This window comes from Artemia sp. Qi Xiang Cuo, chromosome 7 (assembly GCF_049724085.1).
Source record: "Artemia sp. Qi Xiang Cuo chromosome 7, ASM4972408v1, whole genome shotgun sequence".
Lineage (NCBI taxonomy): Eukaryota > Metazoa > Arthropoda > Branchiopoda > Anostraca > Artemiidae > Artemia > Artemia sp. Qi Xiang Cuo.
The window spans coordinates 14,715,489-14,735,577 of NC_142800.1; the positions used below are offsets into that span (position 1 = coordinate 14,715,489).

The window sequence follows — 20,089 nt, forward strand, 5'->3', positions numbered from 1 at the left end:
AAGGAAGTTTAATTTTGAATTTTGAACCGGGGAAAAAAACACGTTATAGGGCTACTCACTCTCTTTGAACAGGTGTGGAGCTTCCATAGAAGTATTATCTATATGCAACAGCTACTTACTCTCTTTGAAAAGGTGTAGAGCTTCCATAGAAATGTCTTCCTAGTGCTTCCATAGAATCCAGAAGGCCATATCTACCTCCATTGTTAGCCCAATATCACCAAGTGCAGACGACATGGCATTAATAGCTTTCTGTAAACATTCTAAATTGCCATCGAGAAACTCAGTGATAAGCTTAAAAGAGTGAAATACTCCATTTTAGTTGATGAAAGTACTGACAAGACTGATCTAAGTTCTTGGTGATTATTTGTCGTTATTTTTGCTTTAATTCAGGTGAATTAAAGGAAGAGTTTCTTGCTCTACCCGAGGTTCACGACGCTAGAGCAAATGGTTTGAAGACACTTGTTTATGAGGTACTAAATAACCGATGAATTACTTACTCCAATATAATTGGCTTTGCTTCGGACAATGCCGGTGTAATGTTAGGCAAACGGACGGCCTGGCCACTTCAATTAAAAATGATTTACCCTGGCTTGCCGTAATTGGTTGTGTTTGTCACTCGTTCTCGTTCTGCTCTTCTGCCGCCTGCAAAAAACTTCCATCTGACATTGTGCAATTCAGTCACTACATCTATAATTACATTTCAGGAAGTGCAAAGCTACAAGCAGAGCTGAAAGAATTTCAGCATTTTCTACAGGCTGCAGAGCATCAATTGCTCTATCCATGTGCAACAAGATGGTTGGTGTTTGAATCAGTTGCCAACCGCTTGATTGAACAATGGGTGGTACTCACAGAGTTTTTTAAGATACTATTCTTAGAAGGAAAGGACATGAGTGCTGTAAATCTTTATTTGGGTTTGGTGAATCCAAAATCAAAATTGTTTTATTTGTTTCTTAAATACGTTTTACCCATTTTTAACAGACTAAACGTCGAATTTCAGAGCGCGGACGTAAAAATCCATAAATCAAAGTCTAGTGTTTCATACCTTCTTCAAAAAATAGGATCGAATTTCATTAGCGAGAGTCAGCTGAGGCCTGGAAAAACTTATCCATTTACAATGAATTTTTCAGATCCTCGAAACTTCAGGAATATACAAGATATGTATTTTGGTGCACAATTTCAACTATACGAGCTTGAAAGCATCGAAAAGGGTGCGGTCGAGGAGCGCCAAGTGCAAAAGGTGAAAAAAAGCTGTTTAGCATTTTATATCAAGCTACAGTTCGAGATACAATTGCGAATAAACCCAAAAGACCCTTTATTGGATCTAGTTCAAAGTCTGTCTCCAAGTGTAGCAAAGCCCGGGCAAGTGAAGTCAATTGCCCCTTTGTATAAGATGTTTAAAGAATGTTTTCCTCATGTTGATCTTGAGACGTTAAACACATAGTGGAGACGCCTTCCTTTTATAATAAGTGAGGCAAATTTAGACATTAAACTGTCTGTAGTAAAGTTCTGGAAGTGTGTTGCCAATTTAAAAGATGGAGCTGACAATCCTTCCTTACAATTTTTACCAAATTTCATTCTCATATTGCCGTGTCTACCCCATTCCAGTGCTGGAGTTGAGCGTCAGTTTTCTGAGTTAAAAATGATAAAGACCCCACTTCGTAATAGACTCAATCCGAAAACTGTTTCTGATCTTATGCATGTCAGAAGAGCAATTCCTGACCCAAGTTCTTGGTAGATCCCGGATACTCTTGTAAGGAAAGCAAGAAAGTGGAAAAAGTGAACTCTCACGTTAAGCATGTTCCCTAATTGATTTTGTTTGCTACCCTGTACAAGTACATAATATGTTGTGCCTTATATCTACATAAAAAGTAAGCTTTAAGTTAAACCCTAAACGATTATCTGAGTTGTTTATCTAAATTTTGCTAAATAAAAATGCAATCTTTGCTTGTCTTTTTCTTCAAAGTATCCTAAATTACATCCAAATCGAAGACAAATTGAGAACAAAATAAGGCACACCTTGTCAGAATTTGAGCAAATGCAAACTAGGCATAATATTGCCTACGCATGATTTTCATTCATTTCTCCACATTCTCGAGGATTTTTTTTTTAGGTGAAAGAAGATCAATTCAATGGTTTATTTTTATTTTTCTTACGTGAAAATAAAGTGTCATTCAAACTTGCTAGATAAAAAGGCCAAATTGCACCCGAATCAACTCGATTTTTTCATTGCATAGCTGTTTGTGATGCTAAAGTAAAAAGGTGTCCAATTTATTAATATTTAGAATGGAGGAGGGGTGGTTTTCAAAATTTTTAATTAAGATACAAAAAAGACATCTTTTAAAAATTGGAGGGGGGATTAAACAGCGACGAAGACAGTGACGAAGACCACACTGCCTTTCCATCATAAACAATAAGTAGAACAATAGAGAAATTTTTAATATAAAACAGTGGAACGAATGCTTGAATTTTAATGCGAGTTTCTTTTATATTGTCTTTTTCTTCGTTTGTTTTGCTGAGGACGGCCCTTGGATATAGGGTCAAAATATTCATTTAAAGTTGCGTTCCAGTGTCTTATATAAAAATTTTCCTATTGTTCTACTTATTGTTTATGAGGGGAGATTTTTAATGGCATTACGGGAAAATATATTTTTTAAATTATACAGGCAACAAATGTCCCCCCCCCCTTTAAGTACCGCCTTTGATAACAAAATTAGGGTACCCAGCCTTAAAAACAGACTTTACTATCAAAAAATACGAAAAAGTTTTAAGAGTTTGGACGTTACGAAATTTTTAGGTCTGGTAGTAACCCTGCTAAAGAGCTGCCTTGATCATGAAGGAGGCGCTTAGAGGGTGAGGCCTTTCAATTGCACTTCGGATTGGCTGACCCCTGTGATTACCCCAAATGGGGATAACTCAACAGCGTAATTTTTGGTTGTGGGGGACTGCGTTTGCGTGGACCCCTGTCAACGCATTGAAAAGTATTTTACTTTGGGCCCCTTTCATATGTCCCACATTATGCAGTTGAAAGGAAAACGTATTCAATTTGAAATTGTTAAGACGATAATGGGACATGTAAAATTGATCAATGGGCCCTTTTGAAAAGATAAATTTTTTTATTAATTTACATGTTTGAGATATTACTTAAGAATTATGCCTAAAATTCCAAGCATATGAGAAAATTGAGCGTATACTCTATAGAAAATGGGTCTGGAACTTTCTCCAAAACATCTCTTAAATAAACACATTTTGTTTTCTTTGTCGTGTGTTAAAACAAATGATGGTATCAATGACCAGTCGTCATAATTAAATAAAATTGCCTTAACTAATTGAATTCCTGATGCATTTGTTTTGGAAAATACTCTGTAATTATTAAGTACTGATTTTTAAATTGAATTAGGATTCGAATTAAATTGCTGAAATTTAGATTAAGTCACAGAGGTTAGTCTTAAAAAGTGAAATGCCCTTGGTCACCATACATTTCATCAAGTCAATTAAATAAAAAAACAAGCTTTTTTTTTACTGAAAATAAGAAGCAACATTAAAACTTAAAACGAAAAGAAATTGTTTTTTTTTATTAAGAAATGGGTCACAAAAAAACAACATACAGATCTCCATATAATACTAAGAAAACGAAACTGCATATAATACCAACAATATCAAAATAGGTCCCGACGCATATTAGCGTGTTTGGGATCACGCAAAAAAAGGAACACTTCAACTACTTATACACTTCCTCAGGGAAATAAAACTCTGAATCCTCCTCCTCTCCCCCACCCCTACTAAACAATTAATCAACATTCTAAGGATTATAATTTTTTTTTTTTTTACAAGGAACTTAAAGTTATAATAAAGAACGACCTTTTGCCTATACTAAATTTTATAGGCCACTTAACTATAGTATACGTAATATATAGTATATAGCAACAAAAGTACATCATTAGAACTACCTTGTCTGAAACCCTACTAGATTAATAATGAATGTCAGTCATCATAGTTTTATATTAGAGCTATAACGTGAATAGAAAAACACGAAATTATATTGTTGATTCTGAAGACGTCATAAAAAAATACCATTGCGCCATGACGTCATGAAATAAAATCATTACGCTGTGACGTCATAATTACTATATAAGAAACGTCAAAACTGTAAATGGTCTCATTCATGAATACATAATGGTTATATCAAAGCGAGCTACACGCAAGTTAAAAAAACAGTACTACAAAAAAACAGAGATAGTATCTTGAAAAGAAAAAAGCAAAGGTATTCAACCGACCAAGCGTATGGAGAAGTAATAATTGAGAGAGCAAAACAAAACAGCAAGATGTGTTATCACAATAATGAAGATTGTAGACATGCGAAAATTGAGACAGCCAAACAAAAGAGTAAGGAACGGTATGATAATGATGAAGATTACAGAGAAGCAACAATTGAGACAGCCAAACAAAAGAGCAAGGAACGGTATGATAACGATAAAGATTACCGAAACAAACATAAGACAAAAGTTGCTACCAGAATAATGGGTAGATACTTGGGTGACAAAAGCTATAATGAAAAAATTAAATTCTCTGCGCGGTTGTACCGAAGAACGCATAAGGACAAAGGGAAAAATTACATTCAGAAATACAAGAAGATGGCAAAAATGCAATCTGATCTTTGTAAATTGAGAAACATTTTACGCATGTTTAGCCAGGATCACAAAAAGCATTGAAGATTACAGATCAAAATTCTCTTTGAAAGAGCAGATGATGTTGAAAAGTCGGCTAGAAATGCTCTGGCAAAACTTCAGAGTAATATCCAAAAGAAATGTTGTCAGCTTAATGAAAAGCTTAAAAGGTATGGATTGGCAACTGCGGAACAGTTTATCGATGCAATGGAAAATGTTCGACAACACAGTGAATATACGGAGGCGTACTTCTTAGAAAACTTGTATATTAATTTTGGAAGGAGCAATTGCAGTTTATGCAGCAGCAATAAAAATACATATACAAGCATACCTATCAACAGCGAAGGAAAAACAATGTTTTTCAATTATGGTGAAAACGAATCTGTTAGGGTTAATAGCATATGTCTTTTGCAAGACTAATGATTTAGAACAAATTCCTGGAACACCGCCTCGAGAAAAAAGTATTTCTAACTGTGTTTTAAACAGTTCTTTTAGTTCTACTGAATGTTTGGCAAAAAATGCTCTGTGTTGTAGAATAAGCTGTTCTGAAAAGTACAAGACAACTATTGAAAAATATTCTGAAACTAGATCTGACAAGGAGATTATGATGGCTGAAGTCACCTATAACAATCTGAGTAAACATTCAAACCCAAAAATTGGGCAGCAGGTTACTTGGCAATGTCACCCTGATATCTGCAAGCTCTATCCGACGGATATTGAATTTATGTCAAATTCTTTTTGATATCCTTGAAAATAATATAGCATTAAAATTTTCAACTGACAAAGTGGTTAATTTCTACCTTGACGGCTTGGATTATTGTGAAATCAATTACAGGGACACAAGATCCGGGTTGCAGCGGTAGCTAGCAACCTAGTAAGAGACGATCACGTCCAATGTTAAGAAATGTAAAAACCCATAGTTCCTAAAAAAGGAGTCAGATCAAAACAAAAAATACACCATTAGAACCGCCTTGTCTGAAACCCCTGTATAGGAAACTTTCTGTCATTTGGCTTGAACAGCAAGGGAAATATATTGGCTTGAAAATCAAGAAAAGTGGCAGCTACTACAACTTCTGCCTAAACGGGATATTTTCTTCTTTCTTGTTATTCAGAGATAGCTTTGCACTGGAACATCATAGAAAATTGTTCAATGGCTCATTTTAAAGGAAATTAATTGGGTTAAAAATCTTTTGTAACTAAAACAAATTAAAACGGGATGAATTTCGTCACTAAAAACTGTATTTTTGATGTCTTTCCATACTGCTGTCTTTTCAGACATTTGATTTTTGTTTTTGAAGCAATCAAACAGTTCGTGGTAAGGTTGTATTTTAAACTTTATATTCCATAGATAGCTTAGCACTGGAACATCGTAGAGAGTTGTTCAATGGATCATTTTAAATTATAATAAAGAACGAATATTTTACCGATTATCTACTAATAATTACATTAAGGGACGATCATTGCAATAACAAACCATTGCAGACTTTGGACTTAGTTAGCTACTTGATTGTTTGAGGTTCGTATCTTACTATTTCAAAGAAGAAAAAGCCGTAGGCTTTTTCCTGTTTGTAATCATATCCGGGTTACAGCGGTAGCTAGCAACCTAGTAAGAGACGATCACGTCCAATGTTAAGAAATGTAAAAAACTATAGTTCCTAAAAAAGAAGTCAGATCAAAACAAAAAGTACACCATTAGAACCGCCTTGTCCGAAACCCCTGTATAGGAAACTTTCTGTCATTTGGCTTGAACAGCAAGGGAAATATATTGGCTTGAAAATCAAGAAAAGTGGCAGCTACTACGACATTCTGCCTAAACGGTATATTTTTTTCTTTCTTGTTATCCAGAGATAGCTTTGCACTGGAACATCGTAGAAAGTTGTTCAATGGCTCATTTTAAAGGAAATTAATTGGGTTAAAAACCTTTTATAACTAAAACAAATTAAAACAGGATAAATTTTTCTACTAAAAACTGTATTTTTATGTCTTTCCATACTGCTGTCTTTTCAAAGACAGCAGTCTTTGATTTTTGTTTTTGAAGCAATCAAACAGTTCGTGGTAAGGTTGTATTTTAAACTTTATATTCCATAGATAGCTTAGCACTGGAACATCGTAGAGAGTTGTTCAATGGATCATTTTAAATTATTATCTGGGTTGCAGCGGTAGCTAGCAACCTAGTAAGAGACGATCACGTCCAATGTTAAGAAATATAAAAACTCATAGTTCCTAACAAAGGAGTCAGCTCAAAACAAAAAGTACACCATTAGAACCGCCTTGTCCGAAACCCCTGTATAGTAAAATTTATGTCCTTTGGCTGGAACAGCAAGGGAAATATATTGGCTTGAAAATCAAGAAAAGTGGCAGCTACTACAACATTCTGCCTAAACGGGATATTTTTTTTTTCTTTCTTTCTTTTCCACAGATAGCTTGGCACTGGAACATTCTAAAGAGTTGTTCAATAGCTCATTTTAAAGGAAATTAATTGGGTTAAAAATCTATAGTAACTAAAATAAATTATTTTTAAAAGAGAATAAATTTTTCCACCAAAAACTGCATTTTTGATGTCTTTTCACACTGCAGTCTTTCAAACATAATCGTATACCAGCGGTAAGATTTGAACCCACGCCTCCGAAAAGACTGGTGGCTAACACCAGTGCCTTGGACCACTCGGCCAGGCTGCCTCTCATAATTTGGGTTGCAGCAGTAGCTAGCATGCTAGTAAGAGACGATCAGTCCAATGCTAAGAAATATAAAAACCCAAAACTCCTAAACATAGAGTCAGATCAAAGCAAAAGTACATCATTAGAACTACCTTGTCTGAAACCCTACTAGATAAATAATGAATGTCGTCATAGGTTTATATTAGACCTATGACGTGAATAGAATCCGGGTCGCAGCGGTAGCTAGCAACCTAGTAAGAGACGATCACGTCCAATGTTAAGAAATATTAAAACCCCTAACTCCTGAGAAATGAGTCAGATCAAAACAAAAATTACACCATTAGAACCACCTTGGCCAAAACCCCTATTAAGAAAACTTATCACACTTTGGCTTGAATAACAAAGAAAATATATTGGCTTGAAAATCAAGAAAATCGACTTTAACCACGTTATTCTCCACAAACGGGATATTTTTTTCTTTCCGCTTGATTTTTCTCCTCAACTAGCTGGGCACTGGAAAATCATAGAGAGCTGTATAATAGCTCATTTTAAAGAAAATTGCAACATCTAGTCACTTTTGTAATTAAAAATTAAATACTTTTTTAAGTAGAATAAATTTTGTCAAAAAAATTGCATTTTTGATGTATTTTCATACTGCAGTCTTTTCAAAGATATTTGAATTTTGAAGCAATCAAATATAATAAAGATCAAACTCTTCCCTATACTAACTTGCATACGCAACTTCACTATAGTTGAGATTACAGTATTTATATTTTTACATTAAAAGACGATCACTGAAATAACAAACCATTCCATACATTGGACTTAGTTAGCTACTTGATTGTTTGAGTTTAGTCTCTTACTATTTAAAAGAATAAAAAGCCGTAGGCTTTTTCCTGTTTTATAATAAAGAACGACCTCTTGCCTATACTAAATTTTATACGCCACTTAATTATATATAAGGTTTTCCGGGTTGTTACAATAAAGAACGACACCTTGCCCATGTTAACTAAAACATAAATAGGGATTATGTAATTTCCATCAGTATCATGGCTGTAGAGATGGCTGAAACCTAGTTACAATAAAAGACGATCATTGTAATAACAAACAATTGCATACATTGGAATTAGCTAGCTATTTGATTGCTCGAGACTCGTCTCTTACTATTTCAAAGAATATAATAAAGAACGACCTCTTGCCTATACTAAATTTTATACGCCACTTAATTATAGTATAGGTTAGTAATTCCACAGATAGCTTGGCACTGGAACATCTTAGAGAGTTGTTTAATGGCTCATTTTAAAGCAAATTAATGGGGTTAAAAACTTTTTACAGTAAAGAACGATCTCTCTCCCATAGTAACTGATATGTTACATTAAAAGACGATCATTGGAATAAAAAGTTATTGCATGCATTGGACTTAGTTAGCTACTTCACCGTTTGAGGTTCGTCTCTTACTATTTCAAAGAAGAAAAAGCCGTAGGCTTTTTCCTGTTTTTAATATTTTCCTGTTTGTTACCAGGGTTACAGCGGTATCCGGGTTGCAGCGGTATTACATTAAAGGATGACCATTGCAATAACAAACCATTGCAGACTTTGGACTTAGTTAGCTACTTGATTGTTTGAGGTTCGTCTCTTACTATTTCAAAGAAGAAAAAGCCGTAGGCTTTTTCCTGTTTGTAATTCGGGTTGCAGTGGTAGCTAGCAACCTAGTCCAGGTTGCAGCTTTACATTAAAGAACGATCTCTCACCAATAGTAACTGATATACGGTGGCTCCAGGGGTAGCTACAAGTAAATAAAAGGATCAATATGGTTCATCGTAAATGCAGAATTTGTAAGTTTCATCAGATATAATTTCATGATCAAGATTGATCAATGACGTCATTTTCATAGGTATTACCCAGATTGTCTCTTACTATTCCAATTAAGAAAAAGCCTTAGGCTTTTTCCTGTTTGTAATTTCACAGTATCTCGATGTAGTGGTAGTCCGGGTTTTACAATAAAGAACGACCTCTCACCCATATGAATTTTATAATAAAGAACGACCTCATGCCTATACTAAATTTTATACGCCACTGAATTATAGTATAGGTTAGTAATTCCACAGATAGCTTGGCACTGGAACATCGTAGAGAGTTGTTCAATGGCTCATTTTAAAGGGAATTAATGGGGTTAAAAATATTATATTAAAATTACAATAAAGAACGAACTCTTGCCTATACAAACTTGTATAGTGGGATATAAGGATCGATCATAAATGGTGTTAGTCAAGACGATCTCATGTAGTAGTTATTAAAATTCACTCTATAAAGAGGGTACCATAATATCATACTGACTTTGCCTTTAAGATTTAGGCCATTTATTGAATAAGGCAACTTGTTCTCTTGAAAATGAATATCGTACTGCATCTCTCTTGGAATATCCTTTTGATTGAATGCAATCATTCCACAATTCTAAAAAAAAATGATATGTCGCTATCGGAAATTAATTGTCTAATTTGAAAGATTAAGAGAAACAAGATGCTGAATGACGTCATGACAAGCGAGTCTATTTTGGCTGCAAACCAGGCGCATTTAATGACGTCATCTCATGCTCATAAATGACGTCGCCTAACGACGGTTTCTAGTAATTTTTACGATTAGTATTTTATGTACCGCAAAGCAAACAAGATATTATGTCAACTGATGATGTTTCAAAGATGAACCAGGAAAAACAAATCAAAACTAACATTCCAATAGGAAGTGTCAGATATAGCGCTAAAAACAAGTTGAGAGGCATCGCTGTCATATTTCAAAGTAATATATTTGAATCAGACTCAGAGAATTTGGAAACCCGGTTTCCTTTGCGTCATATGAACTCCTCCTGCTCTGAGCTAAAAAATACAATAGAAGATGTAGGATTTGAAGTCAAATTATATTAAGGAATCATTCCTTTATTCGATATTGATCCCTTACTACAGGCGGATTTGAAACTGCAAACCTCTAATTATGAGGCACAGTTTCATCCATTGTGCTGTAGTAAGGTATTCATTAATTTGATTTTTCCACAAAACTGTGTATATACGGATAAATAGATTTTGATAAATGTATTCTAATGGCAATTTTCAATTGAATCGTTTTAATGCATAAAGGATCGATATGGTTCTTTATGGGGACTATGTAAGTTTAGATAGATAGATAGATATTTATTTCGAGAAATTACTATCACAAGCCCTAATGGGCCGAATTTGAATTTCGAAGTCCATAAAAAAACAAATAAACAAGAAAATCATAACAAAAGCACAACAACTAAAAAATGGGCAAACAATGCAAAAAATAAATAAATATCGGAATGCTATATGATTCCTTTGTCACATATATGGTAAAGAACTAACTCTAGGCCATAGTAACTAATTTAATTTTGAAAATAAAGAAATACGGCAGAAACCCAAATGGTAATATAAGTAAGGTACATTTCATAGAAACCGTCCAACGAGGTTTGAACTCAGATTGCAGGATTCAAAGTTCTAAGTGCTAACCACTACATCAATAAATGTCAATTTAAGAAAGAATTTTAACAGAATATGATAACTTAAAGACCAAACTCTAACCATCAGTATTGTCAATCAGTTCGAGTTAACAAACTTTGTAGTAATTTCAAACAGTTCTCTGTAACGAACTGTATAGTAAGAGCGACTCGTCTCAATAGTGGAGAATATCATGGTTAAAGTCAATTTTCTTGATTTTCAAGCCAATATATTTTCTTTGTTATTCAAGCTAAAAGACGGTAAGTTTGCTGTATAGAAGTTTTGGACATGGCGGTTCTAATAGTGTACTTTTTGTTTTCATCTGAATCTTTTTTCAGGAGTTATGGGTTAATTTAGTTTTTACTATGGGGCGTGAACGTCTCATAATAGGTTGCTAGCTACCGCTGCAACCCGGATTACTATTAAGACGAGTCGCTCTTACTATACGACATACAGTTCGTTATCACAAACTGTTTGCTTTGATGTATCTATTGATATAAAATTTCGTTCTTTAGAGTTTCGGTTACGATTGAGACAAATAGCTATTATTACTATAGAGCTCATTACCATGAACTGTTTAATTGCTTCAAAATTCAAATATCTTTGAAAAGACGGCAGTATGAAAATACATAATAATGCAATTTTTTTGACAAAATTGATTCTACTTAAAAACCATTTTATTTTTAATTACAAAAGTCACTAGATGTAGCAATTTCCTTTAAAATGATCTATTATACTGGTCTCTATGATTTTCCAGGGCCCAGCTAGCTATGAAGAAAAAAAGCGAGAAGAATAAAAGATGCCGGTTGTGGAGAATATTGTGGTTAAAGTTGATTTTCTTGATTTTCAAACTAATATATTTTCTTTGTTATTCAAGCCAAAGGATGGTAAGTTGGCTATATAGAAGTTTTGAACAAGGCGGTTCTAATAGTGTACTTTTTGTTTTGATTTGAATCTTTTTTCATAAGTTATGCGTTACTTTAGTTTTTACTATGGGACGTGATTGAAATATATCATGAAAAGAAATATAGCAAAACAAGAAAGAGAGCAGGTCCGAGGCCAGTAGAATTAAAACCAGTTAAAACCAGTGGAATTCAGAGACGGACATTATACCGTGGCTCTTTCACTTGTGTTTGCCGAATACTAAAAAGAGTAAAACAAAAACAATTAAAAAAACGCCAACCTGTAAGTAAATTAAGAAGTAAAAATTGCTCCTTCGCTTAAAAATTGAAATTTTCAAGACTCAAATGAAAGTGTCTTGCAGACTTGCAATACAGCTGATGTCCTATGAGGAGCGTAGCTCCAGCATTTTTATTGGAGGGGGGGAGGGGAGGGGCAAGAGGGATCCATATCCGGAGAAGCAAAGGACATGGGCTATATAGCAATTTTTCTCCAAATTACTGAGGAGAGAGGGGAAAATGCCCCCACCCCCTTCCCCCCTCAAACGAAGCCACTGAGGGGGGTGGGGTGGGGGGGGTTCCAACCCCTATTCCCCCCCTGCCCCTCATATAGTATAAAAATACAAAAGGTAGCTAGTATAAAAATAGGTAGCTAGTATAAAAATACAAAATTCCACATTTTTGCTGATAGGAGCTTGAAACCTCAACAAAAAAGTTCTCTGATGCGCCGAATCTGATGGTGTGATTTTCATTAAGATTCTATGACTTTTAGGGGGTGTTTTTTCCTTTTTTCAAAAACCAGGCAAATTTTCTCAGGCTCATAACTTTTGAAGGGTATAACTAAACTTGATGAAATATAAATATTTAAAATCAGCATTAAAATCCATTTCTTTTGATGTATCTATTGGTATCAAAATTCCGTTTTTTAGCGTTTCGGTTACTATTGAGACGGGTCGCTCTTACTGTACAGTTCCTTACCATGAACTGTTTTCAAAGATATTTGATCATTAAAGCAAATCCAATTTTTAACAACGATTTCTACTAGGTTTCGAATTTTTGGTTTTATTTTGTAAGGTTTTTGAATTGTTGTAATCTCTTGTTAAAATATTTCCAAATATTTTTGGAATTACCAGTTTTTTTGGTCTTTAGTCAATTAAATGTCTTTTCATACTGCATCCTATTCAAAGATATTTGATTATTACAGCAAGTTCGATTTCTCACAACGATTTCTACTAAGCTTCAAACTTTTATTTTTCTATTTTAATGTTTTGAAATTGTTATAATCCCTTGTGAAAATTTATAACAATATTTTTGCAATTACCAGTTTTTTGTTCTTTATGCAATTTAATGTAATTTTCCATACCTGAAAATTTTAAATTCCTCATAAGTGTGACAAGTCTGAACGTCATTACGATACTGATTTAATAAAAAGGATGTCACTCAAATAAATATTTTTTTTCGTGAAATTAAGGCTCTTAAAGATTTTTCTCAAAGTTCTGACCTGTTTAAATAATTTTTTTTAGGCAAGAATATAACAGGATGACAATTTTCCTGAAAACAACGATTTCTACTAAGCTTCAAACTTTTGGTTTTCTTTTTTAAGGTTTTCGAATTGTTGTAATTCCTTATCAAAACATATACATATATTTGTGCAATAGCCAGTTTTTTGCTCTTTACGCAATTTATTATAATAAAGAACGAATATAAAGCTATTGTAATCATACTGAAAATTTTACCATTCACAATATTTAAAAAATAAACAAAGAGGTTGATTTGTCTCGTGTAACCACATATGACCCTATAGGTGAGTGCAATACTTATAAACGTTTATCTTTCGACAAGAAACTTTCATTTCATTTTTCTCAGTTCAGGATCTCTAAAGTTAGTACGTAAACTGCAAAAATATTTATAGTATCTGAGCAAAGATTTGAATATTTTAATTCAAACTAGAAAAATACCTTAAAATTTATAAATTAGTTAAAATTTTTGTTAGGTTCTAACGTACCTGACTCGATATTAAATTTGTATTTCTATATAAAAAGATGAATTTTCTTACATTTTCATCTATTATAGGCAACAGTTCGTTCTGTAATATAACCCTAATTTCCCAAAAAAACTACAAACAGGAAAAACCAAAGGCTTTTTCTTATTTTGAATACTAAGAGACGAAACTCAGAGAATCATGCAGCTAACTAGGTCAAATATTTCCCATGTTGTTCTTTACTAAGTTTCAGCTGTATCTACAGCGTGCCGAGTGCACTCAGGTATCAAATATCTTTGAATAGATTGCAGTATGAAAAGAAATTTAATCGCGTAAAGAGAAAAAAACTGGTAATTGCAAAAATATTTGTATATATTTTAACAAGGGATTAAAAAAATTAAAAAACCATAAAAAATAAAACCAAAATTTTGAAGTTTAGTAGAAATCGTTGTTAGAAATCGGACTTGCTATAATAATCGTATGTCTTTGAATAGCTTGCAGTATGAAAAGAATATTTAATGGCGTAAAGAACAAAAACTGGTAATGGCAAAAATATTTGCCAAAGTTTGAACCTTAGTAAAAATCTTTGTTAGAATTTGGACTTGGTCTAATAATCAAACATCTTTGAAAAGACATAGAATTGAAAGATAATAAATTGTGTAAAGAGCAAAAAACTGGTAATTGCAAAAATATTTATATGTATTTTAACAAAAGATTGTTCTTTATTTATAGATTTATTGCTATGGACCTTGGTACGTTTTTACTACTTTGTAACTACCGCCGCAATATTATATAGGTTAATTTGAATTGACGGTATCCTGGTTTAATTGAGTATACTCCGTTTGAAAATTCACAAAATACCTACGTATTTTAGTTAATACCTTTACTTCAATTGTAACTAGCTTCTACAAGTTTTATTAGACGTTTTAACATATCTTGGGTCTCGTATGCCTAACATCTGTTCAGAGTCATAAATAAAAAAAAGGGATTTTTAAAAGATAACATTACATACAGGCATTGCACAACAGAGCAAAGAACTGGGAACTGCAAAAATATTCGTATATATTTTCACAAGATTTTACAATAATTTAAAAACCTTAAAAAAGAAAACCAAAAGTTTGAAGCTTAGTAGAAATCGGTATGAGAAATTAAACTTGCTGTAATAATCAAATATTTTTTGAATAGATTCACTATTTAAAGGCTTTAAATTGCCTAAAGTATGACATTAAAGAACGAACTGTAGCCCATAGTAACTGAAGTATTAAAAGGCATCATTATATAGAGGATAATGTAACACATATTTATTCTTCGATAAGATAATATAACACAAATTAATTTTTATTATTTCCCTTAAGAATTCATCATAGTCAAACAGTTCGTGGTAATCCGGGTTGCAGCGGTAGCTAGCAACCTAGTAAGAGACGATCACGTCCAATGTTAATCATAGTAAAGAACGATCTCTAGCCCATAGTGACCGAAATGCTAAATTAAAAAACTTAATTTTTGACACTTATAATCAAAAGAAACTCTATCTCTTAGTAGCATAAACCTTAAAAATAATCACTGTTGCAGCCTGAGCTGTAACGAAGTAAATCTGGGTTGCTACGGTAGCTACTAATTAAGAGAATTAACATGCATGAAATTAACAGAATTAAAAATTTTACAGGAAAAAGGCATCACAGGACAAGATTTTAAAAAAATTTAAATTGTAGAATTTAATGGCAATTATTGATTTAACAGCAATTGCAAAAATATTCTGTCTGTAAAAATCGAGCAGAGTCACCATCTGAGAGAAATTACCTCCGCTGAATTTTTTTTTTAAGAATTTTAAAATGTTAGCAGCTAGAAAGAACTTGGGTCATTCAAGCATCTATGTTTATAGTAAAGTTTGGTAAAATGGTTAAGGCTAACCAAGGAATTCATATAGTCAAGCTAAAGCCTATACTTTTGGACTTTTCTCTTATAGAAGGTGGAAAATTTGTCAAATGGGATGAAAATTCACCTCATCTAATGCATGTTACGTTGAAAGTTGATGAGAAGGGTTTTTACCTGTTCTGGACTGGGAAGGACGGCAAAACTGATTTTTTGGATATAAGTTGTATCCGGGATACAAGGACAGGAAGATATGCAAAAACTCCCAAACATAAGTATGTTCGGGACAGTGCAAATTTCGGAGACCCTGATAGTCTTGAAGATAAAACTGTGACAATTTGTTATGGCAATGATTTTGTAAATGTCCGATTCATAAATTTTAGTTGTGGCAGTAAAAAGGTTGCTAATAAATGGTGTGATGAAATTCTAAAAGCTGCGTATAATCTGCTTGCCCTTAATGGGTCGGTAGAAATGTTCCTTAAAAAAGCACATAGAAAATTATTTTTTAGCGTTAATACATCTGGCTATTTACCAGTCAGCGCTGTGCTAAGAGAATTTGCGTCAGACAAAGAAGGTCGGAATCAGGTCAAAAGGGCGCTAAAATTTACTGGTGTTTTGAAATTTATTGGGAATAAGGTGAAACCCATTAATCCGAAAGACTTTACTTATGAACTTTTTTATCAGTTCTACTGTAACTTGACGTTCCGTTTTCAAATGGAAAAGATATTTGCCCAGATATGTAAGGACAAGAAAAATCACTTAGGGCCTGATGAGTTGGTAAACTTTTTAAACAACGTGCAGAGAGATTGTCGACTTAATGACATGCTTTACCCTCGCGCAAACAAACAAAAAGCCCTAGAAACAATCACTCAGTTTGAACCATCTACTGTATATGAGTCCCGTGGTCTGTTGTCATACGAAGGTTTTTTGCGTTACCTTACCAGTGATGAATGTTTACCGGTGAGACTCGATAAAGTTGATCTTTGTAACGATATGACTGAGCCCTTGTCTCACTATTTCATTAATTCTTCACACAATACGTATTTGAAAGGCCATCAGTTAAACGGCCAGTCTTCTCCAGAAATGTATAGGCAAGCTTTACTGTCGGGTTGTCGATGTGTTGAACTCGATTTTTGGAACAAAAAGTTTGCAAAGAGTCCTATTGTAGTGCATGGTTACACTCTGGTTAAAGAAATCTCGGCAAAGGAGGTTATTGATGCTATTGCTGAATCTGCCTTTAAAACATCTGAATATCCAGTTATTTTATCTTTTGAAAATCATTGCAGCAAAAGAAATCAAGCTAAAATCGCCAAATATTGTCGAGAAGCATTTGGGGATCTACTACTCGAAGGACCAATTGAGGGCTATCCACTCAAAGCTGGGTTTCCTTTGCCCTCACCTTTTCTGCTGAAACGTAAAATAATAATCAAAAATAAGAAAAGACTGGATAGTGCAGAGCCTGACATCCTAGATGATAATGAGGATTATAATGATGACGATGATCTAATCGAAGAAGAAGTTTCAAGTAATTTAGATGCAGAGGAGTTTGTACGCAAAATGGGTGAGGAAGGCACTTCTTGTAAAGAGACTGAAGCCGGTGCTGAAATTTCTGCCCTAGTGAATTACGTGCAGCCTATTCGTTTTCGTTCTTTTGAGGAGTCTGAAGAACGTAATAACAGTTTTGAAATGTCCTCTTTTGTAGAAACGAAAGCTCTGACCCTTTCGAAACATCAGCGGGTTGAGTTTGTGGACTATAACAAACGGCAAATGAGCCGGGTTTATCCAAGTGCAGCGCGAATCGATTCTTCAAATTTTATGCCTCACGACTTTTGGAATTGTGGTGTTCAAATGGTGGCACTGAATTTCCAGACTGCAGATGTTCCTTTGCAGCTAAACTCAGCTATGTTTGAATTTAATGATCAATGTGGATACCTAATAAAACCAGATTTAATGCGACGGCAAGACAAAATGTTTGATCCCTTTTCTCATTCACCCATTGATGGGGTAGTTGCTGAATCAATTTCTCTCCAAGTAATATCCGGACAACTTCTTTCTAAAGGAAGAGTTGGAACGTATGTTGAAGTGGAAATGTATGGCATTCGAGCTGACACTCATTTACAAAAATTTCGTACAAAAATTACACCTTCAAATGGAATTAATCCACTATATGACGAAGACCCTTTCGTATTTCCCAGAATTATTTTCCCAGATCTCGCATGTGTACGATTGGCTGTTTACGAAGAGACAGGAGGCTTTATCGGCCATCGAATTTTACCTATCAATACTATTTCACCTGGTTATAAATTTATCTGTCTCCGTAATGAGCTGGGTCAGCCAATTTGTTTTTCTAGTGTTTTTGTGCATATCATTGTGAAAAATTATATCCCTGATACTTTCCGTCAAGAGATACTGGCATTATCGAATCCAATCAGGTATCAAAATCAGTTAAACATGATAACACCAGAACGAGGAGTTTCTGCTTCAATTCCTAGAGAAACAATGCTAGCACAGCCTATGAGTTTCGGCAATGCTCCTGTACAATCCACAAGCTCAAATACAATGCAACAGACAGCTACCGAAGAAACCTTGTTTATTCCTCCTGAACTGTTTTATTTGTCACTGACAGACGTTCTGGAGGCTAAATCCACACGTAAAAAAAGAGATCAGTACAAAAAAGAGATGAAACAAATTTGTAACAAGCTAGAAAGAAAATTAAGAAGCTCTCTCGTGGAATTACAAGACAGAGATAAAGAAACAGATACCTTAAAAAATGACTTTAAGAATAAAGGGAAAGCTCTGGCCCTTAAAAGCTTTAAATCCTTCTGGAAAAGTGTTTTTAAAGAAATACAAAAATCTTATAATGAAAACCTTCATATTTTAACAAACTGGAAGGATAAAATGGAGAAAGCTGTGAGTGAAAATATGAGAGCCAAAAATAAAGATAATATGAGAATTCTCAAAGTACTGGCTGAAAGACGTGATGACAAGAAGAAGCTAAAATATGAAGTTTCTGAGGGACTTATTAGAGAAGGTGTTAAGGATAAGAAAAGGTTGGATGAGAGCTATCAGCTTGCCAAAGATGGATTAGAAGCAAAGTATAATGACATCAAAGCCATGGTAGAGAGATGCAAAGAAAAGTGTCAAAGGGACCTAGATTGCTTTAATAACGATGACAGTTACTGTAAACTAAATGATATATTTAATTCTGAAGGATACTATGAAATATGACTCATTGCCATAGAGTGCTTTGAACTTGAATCCTTCAGCATCGAAGGAGAGTCCTTTCTCATCCGTGCTGCAGCAACTTCTGATGTAAATATACCATTCAGTTTGTGGTGTCTAAAATGTCTTAATCATGTGTGAAGCTTTATACATATAGTGAAGAAACTGATTTAGGAATGGTAAATATTTTTGTCGTTAACCTTAAAAATAATCTAGGCTGCAGTGGTAGTTAAACAAATGAGATCTTCTTTTGAACAATCAAACCCCGTTCTCTCACATGACAAGTAGGTGTAATTACCATTGTGCCATCGGAGACTCATGATATATGTGTTACATAAAATATATGACAATAATTTCATTAATAAACTAAAAAGTTTACATAAGCAATCGGTCTGGTTAATTATTAGGTTTCAATTATGTAGGTTTTATCGGTGCCATAACTGTAGAGACGGTTGAAACCTAGTAAAGTCCAAACTATGGCACATATTGGCCTAGTTAATGCCTCATTTTCTGAAGATCGTCTCTTACTATTCCAAATGAGAAAAAGCCATAGGCTTTTCCTGTTTGTAATCTGGGTCACAGTGGCAGTACATAATAAAGAACGAACTCTAGACCACAGTAAAATTAGCTATCGGTAGATGTAACCTAGGAAAAGATGAACACGGCTAATAATAACCAAATGACGGGTTCAGCAGTATCCATGTTGCAGTGGTAGCTAGTAATAACCTAATAAGAGAAAATCAGGTCCAATAAACAGAAATATAATAACCCATAACTCCTAAATATAGAGTCAGATCAAAACAAAAAGTACACCATTAGAACCGCTTAGTTCAAGACCCCTGCATAGAAAACTTTTGTCATTTGGCTTTAACAGCATGGGATATATTTTTTTGAAAATCAAGAAAAATGGCAGCTACTACAGCATTCTGCGCAAACAGCATCTTTTTTTCTGTCTCTTTTTCCGCAAATAGTTTGGCACTGGAACATTGTAGAGAGTCGTTCAGTAGCTCAGTTAAAATGAAATTACCAGATCAATTGGTATTTGTAATTTTGTTTATAATAAAACCAATTTTTCCCCAAAAAACTGCATTTTTATGGTAGTAACCGCTGGTAATCGCTGGTAGTAACCATATATGAAGTAATAGGTGAATACAATATTTATACACGCTTATATTTCGACAAGACAGTATAAGACATACATATTGGATCGATATAGCGTGTTCTTGTGCCTCTGGCTATACCTAGGTTAATTCAAATTCAAATTCACTTTATTTTCTTCTTAATATTC

The 20,089-nt window shown here is 34.0% G+C and overlaps 1 non-coding gene and 2 pseudogenes across 2 annotated transcripts in view; all 3 read left to right on the forward strand.

Annotated features, from left to right (window-relative positions):
• The window catches only part of LOC148949987 (diphthine methyl ester synthase pseudogene), a 163,201-nt pseudogene that overhangs the window by 85,698 nt on the left and 57,414 nt on the right, over window positions 1–20,089 (forward strand). The window contains exon 3 of the transcript XR_016141979.1: window positions 11,585–11,650. The product of XR_016141979.1 is annotated as a diphthine methyl ester synthase pseudogene (transcript). The remainder of the gene's footprint in view (window positions 1–11,584; window positions 11,651–20,089) is intronic.
• LOC148949988 (U1 spliceosomal RNA) lies at window positions 2,800–2,963 on the forward strand. Its single transcript, XR_016142026.1, has one exon. It is a non-coding gene; the product is annotated as a U1 spliceosomal RNA (small nuclear RNA).
• LOC148949989 (1-phosphatidylinositol 4,5-bisphosphate phosphodiesterase classes I and II pseudogene) lies at window positions 15,604–18,807 on the forward strand (annotated as a pseudogene).